This window comes from Triticum dicoccoides, chromosome 3B (assembly GCF_002162155.2).
Source record: "Triticum dicoccoides isolate Atlit2015 ecotype Zavitan chromosome 3B, WEW_v2.0, whole genome shotgun sequence".
Lineage (NCBI taxonomy): Eukaryota > Viridiplantae > Streptophyta > Magnoliopsida > Poales > Poaceae > Triticum > Triticum dicoccoides.
In genome coordinates this window covers 714640643-714646771 of record NC_041385.1, presented here as the reverse complement: position 1 = coordinate 714646771, position 6129 = coordinate 714640643, and positions in this window count along the sequence as shown.

Genomic DNA, 6129 nt, shown 5'->3' with positions numbered 1-6129 from the left:
CGGCGGCGGACCGACGGTGGGGAGTGGTTTCAGGAAGGGTGGGGCGGCGCGAGCCGGCCGCAGGCGACGGGGGCTGGCGGTTCGGCCGGTGGTGGCTGGCGGCTCAGGGGGGGTGGAGTTTGATGATAAACTAGAGGCCCTTGATTTCGTATCCAACGGCTGGAAAATCTAATGACCAGAGATGAAAAAGTCAGTCGACTGACGTGTAGCCTCACCCCGCACGTACACATGCATGCATGCAAGACACGCACGTATGCAGGCGTGCAACACTGACACGTACACATAACGTACACACGCACGCATGCTGGCATGCAACACTGACACGTACACACACACGTACGCACCCATGCATCCAACACTGAAATGTACCCTTGCACGCACGCAACACTCGCACGCCTGCATGCACACAGCACACGACGCAAGACACACGCTCAACCTATACGTGCATGCACCCTTTGTTAAGGACATGGATTGTTACGGGTATTAATCAATCTTATCTGTGATAAGCATAACATTGATGTTTGCAGCGGTCTTTATGAATCACAACGTATCGAACGGGCTATCAACATAGTAGGCTTATCTACATGAAAAATATGACGTCACACTCAATGAACAATCATCGGTTTATGAAATGCCCGCTTCTGACCGCCCTGGCCCACCAAAGGTTCCTCTGCTGTGCGCTGCCTGCATTGGGTCACTGACATGCAGGCCATGTACCCAAAGAGACCACACGTTAGTGGAAGAACGACGCGGTGTCCTAGGTCAGAGTCGAGGGCGCCACTCACTGCACGCCCGGCTGAACACGCCTCCGTGCCGCATTCAAATGCCTCCATGAAACCCGCCTGTGTGGAAGCCGAGAAACCCACTCCGGACACACATCCGTTCATGACCGGGCCGGCATTAAACGCAACGCCGGCCGAGCTCCTCCCGTCCGCCGTCTATTTAATCTCCTATTTAAAGGAGGCCAAACGCTGGCCGAGAATCGCACACCTCCGCCGCTCCTCTATCTCCTCCACCATTTTGTCCACTCTTACAATGGCTTACGAAGAGTAGTTATTCCGCATCCAAGCCGGCTGGGTAGCCTGCCGGATACGAGCTATGCAGCTCGCTGATCCACCTCCCTTCCCTCGCCCGATGGAGTCAGTTGCCGCCCCAAGCCGGCACACGGTTCAGCAACTCGCTGCTCCAGGCCAGCTCGACGAGGAGCGGTGCACGGGCGTCGTTGCTGCCGTCCACACCGCCGCCTCGTACCGCGTCTCCCGTTTCCGTGGCTGAGACTCCCATGCCGGCAGCTGTGCCATGCAAGCAGCGACAGAAGCCGGGTGCGCGGAGAGCAACGAGTCGGTGGCCAGCGCCTCCGCATTTGCTGCCATCATCGAGGAGAAGTAGAACACGGGAGGCCACCGCCGCTTGGGTCCCATGAAGGCCACCGCGGAGGCGACGCCGACATACACAACAGGTGTCTTGCCGGATCCTTTTGTTGCGAGGACCTTCGTCGACCCCACATGGGCTCCAAGGAAGAGGGGAATGTTAGGATGAACTCGAGCCGGTGCCGGCCATGGAGAAGTAGTGGTCGGTGATGAACTCGAACCGGTGTCGGCCACCATCATCTTTGGCACCAGCCAATGATATCAGTTGGGCAGTGGGGAAGCGAGCCGTCCTTTGCGCCGAAGCATATACCTCCAGGGCTCCCAGCAGTCCGGTGATCGTGCTGCCGAACATTAGGAACACAAATCGATCGGCGGGCGACCATTTAGGCCAGGTATTATATACCTGTGCTGTCCAGAACTAGCACCGCGTAGTTCATTTGAATGTAATGAAATCCGTCATGTTTGTATGAAAATCCGGTATTTTATATGATTTCCGTTGTTGTTTATATGAAATATCAATTTGTCTACGTGTTTGCGTGAATTTCATCCTGTTGGTTGAGTTGTTGTCATAATGTGTGCGGCTATGGTTGGATGGCGTAATTTGCGGGTCGCAGGTCGGTCTGCGGGTGGCTCGGGCGGTGTTGTGGGACAAAAAAACACAGCTCATGCGAGCTCGTCTCCAACGTGCGCGCTGGAGGATGCATGACAACATGAGCACCCGAGCCATTCCTCGTTCGTCGGTGGCAAAGGCACCTGTGGACAAAAGGGTCGCCAATATTTTGGCTACCCCGGGCAAGATCCAAACAGCCCCTCCCAACAGATTCAAATCCCTCGTTCGCCGTGGAATTTTGCCATGTGTTGTTTTCATGGACTAGCAAGATGCCCGTGCATTGCACGGAACATCAAGATGCATTTTATTACAAACTCCCGCATGCATGCAAGGGATAATTAATGTCCTCCTTTGGTAGTACCACGAGGCAAACACCATTAATATTGCATCGATTAGTGTTAGTGGCCTTGTATATCTGCAAATTGTAATTTTGATAGTGGCCCTTGTATATAAAAATGGAGGGAGAAAGATGAGAGATAAGGTGAGGAGGAGTGGGGCGTGGTGGTGACTGGTGGTCGGACTGGGCAGAGGCATGGGGATGGACGGCGCATTATGTCTAGGTTTGTATCTCTCTCACACACACCCACATAGGTGGGGGACGTGCACGAAGAGAAGAGGTGCACGCACGGCGCACGTACTCCTGTATCTTTCCCAACCACACCCGCGCGGGTACACGGTGGAGCTCGTTTCTGTATGAGAAGGCAGCCCACATGGTAATTTGACACGTGTACTGGTTGTCCACTTGGTGGAGGGAGGATCGTCTACCACGGGTGAACAAACAAATTGCGACTTGACGTGTTATGTTAAAAAAAGAGGCAAACCATGTGGGGCCTACCTTAGAGGCAAGGCTCTATACACTGGAGTACTTTTGATGTGTCCCGTCAACTCGCAGAACGAGGAGAAGCTTGCTTAGTACGCCGTCTCCCCCGCCCACGGGCGCGGTGGCTCGCAGGATGAGGTGAAACTTGCTTACGAGTAGTAGTAGTACTCCTACTACTGTACGCCTTACGCCCGCTCCCTCGCCCACGCGCGCGGTGGCTCGCAGCACGAGGAGAAAATTTTACTACTCCCTCCGTTTACTCCTCGTCCCTACTATGTACCTTGGTTAGTACTCCCTCCATTTACTTATACAAGACCACTATAAAAAATACATTTTGCATCTATACAAGGCCACAATAGTAATCGAGACAAAAGTTACTACTCCCTCCTTTCCAGTTTATGGCTCAATTTCAAAATCTCTCCAACCAAGGTAGACGGTGAGTGGTCGAATCAATTTCGTAGTTTGCACAAGTAATTAGTACGCTCGTTTTTCTCAAGAAGTTATGTTTACCGAGGCATTAATTAGAACGAATGCATGAATGACCACTAAATTTCCATGAACTTCTACATGCATTGGTTAGTTTCCTCTTGACACTGCTTGCGTCGGGTGATCTAACGCACCTTGAAATCCAACATGTAATGGTACTACTAGTAGTAGATTTGAGACTTATCAAATGGAAAAACGAATGTTTTTTAGATCAGCCCTATAAACCCTAGTGGGCACGTACTTTGTAAAAATAGATTTTTCCAAAACTAAGTCGCTCCCTTTCATGAATTCTGTAGTATACTCCTCCGTCGACGCTCCCTTTCATGAATTCTGTACTTCCTATCGCCGACATGTGGGACATATAGCAACTGGGTTGACGTGTCAAGCACCAAATAACAGTGCAGAACAGCAGGCCCAATAGTAGTAATGAGCAATGAGACGTCAAATCACAATGCCGCACCTTCCCAGACGGACGAAGCAACCATTATTTCACACTTCGGTTCGCCATCATCTCAAACCACGTAGTATTGCTTCTGCCTCAAGAGGGACACGCACATCACCTTGGTACATCATGACATGTGGGACCGCATGACAGGCCATGCTCCCCCGCTGATCGCTCGGTAAAATCACCTCATTTTTACTATACTTCCTTCATATTGGTTTACTACATGGCATGCACGTCGTTCTAGGTTGAGAATTTAACTGGCTGTATATGTGATGAACAGTACTCTAGCCTTTTAAAAAATGTATACTTTTGTACAGTAGTAGTATCGATGGATTGCGCCATGGAGAAAAAATTGAAATTAAAATAAAAGGTGGTACATATAGAGAGCGCTCGTCGCCAAATTATGCATATAGTACTATTAAAAAAGCTAGTACGTGCTTAATTGGGGTGCTAAATTCTATTAAAGAAATACTAGTAGTATGTACATACTGAAGAGTTAAAGTAACGAGAAGAAACATAACATAGTTCTGCTAGGGGCTCAGCACAACACACCCCTCAAATTAAACTAAGCACACCTAAAATTAAGCTATGCAACTAATCCGGTAGACACTGCATTTGAACCACCATGAGCAACGATACTGACACCTTACTCACTCGGAGTCCTCGTCCACGTCCTCGACTTCGTCCTTGTCCCTCTTCCTCTTGGCCGATACTTCTTTACTTGAACCGCACACTTGGCTCTTTCTCTTCATCCAACCCTTGTAGATATTGAAACAAAGGTAGCCATCCATTGCAGCGTAGTGGATGTGGTCTATATCTAGTACATTCCGCTGCCATGCATGACAATGAAACATGTAATGAGGTTTCTCCAGTTTACGTTACGAAGGATGAACCATGGCTCCTGCCAGGGTCAGCATTGAAGGCTGACGAGAGGGCAGCAGGCGATTCTTCTGGAGGTCGAAGGGGTTGCCTACAACGAGGCCTATCCGACCCAGGACTTCTTTTTCGTTCTTAAAGTCTACAATAATGAATTTCACTCTTTTGCCCTTGAGGATGTTCTTAAAATCCTGGCAGTCAACGTCGGCATGGCATATGTGGTAGACCAAGCAAACGTTATGTACGCAAACCTGGATCACGGCGGGCTTCTTCCTCTCTTCGTCCTTTAGATCCTTCTCTCATCCCAGGATTGTGGTGTACTCAACATCTAGCCCAGCGACCCACTCGTCATCTGAGTTTTTGAACATGTGTCTGAAGCGAGAAAGGCATCCTTTCACCGTCACGGAAGAACGGGTGTAGATGACACCGAACTCATCGCCGATGATGGTTCTAACCCATCGCCGGTGATGGTTCTAACCTTGTACTCACCGCCGATCATGGAGATTTGGGATGCCATGGATTTTGGAGGAGGGTTAGGATTAGTGGAACTGTCGTAATGTGAAAGGACGGGACGACTAGGAGCGAACCGCCGTAGTATTGAAGGACGTGCGGGGACGAGTAGGAGCGAACTGCCAGCGTGCGAACGACAGGGTAGTGGCTTTCCATTCTCCCATGATACGGGCTTCCAAGAGCCCTTGGATCCAAGATTGAACGGTTGCATGGCGTGATTCTAGACCTATGGGTGAATATCCTATCCTAGAGGGTTATTCTGCAAATTTTCAGCAACTTAGCATGCGACCGTTTGATCTCAGATCCAAGGGCTGCCAGCAGCCCGTATCATGGTCGCGCCTACCACGACCGTCGCGTCGCTCGCGCGGCCGCGCCCTGGAGATTTAACACAGTGCATTAGGCTATCTGATGTTGGCATATCATACATAGTCATCACTTAGTCACTCATACTACAACAATGTTGGCTATACGGTTGGCTATAAGTGTATTTATTTTTTTACTTCTCTCAATCTCTTTCTTCGTACTCCCTCCGTCCCATAATATAAGAACTTTTTGGCACTACTGTAGTGCCAAAAACGATCTTATACTATGGGGCACAGGGAGCACTAGTATTTATTGCATTTGCCAAGGAGTGACCTCTTCCAATGAAATGGTGTGCTTATTAGTTTTTTGTTGCTAAGTTTGCTTCATTTAATTATCTATAGACACAAAATTGTCTTTTCACCTAGGTACACATGCTTAGCACCGTTTCTTCCTTGGGTCACCAAAATAGTCTCTCTCTTCTTGATTAACTTTCCACATCAGACTCTATGCCTATGTGGCAAGCTTAGCACCTATAGGAGCAAGTAAGTACAATAGTGCGCTTTACATGGCATTTTTGCATATGTGGAGGAAAGAGAGGCAAGGAAAAAGTGGAGAAGTGGACTCTGATGCAAGAGCCAGCCTCTACTACATGGTGGAGCATTGGGAGAGGCACATGTATGGAGGTGGTGAGGAATCCGGAGACTCACGC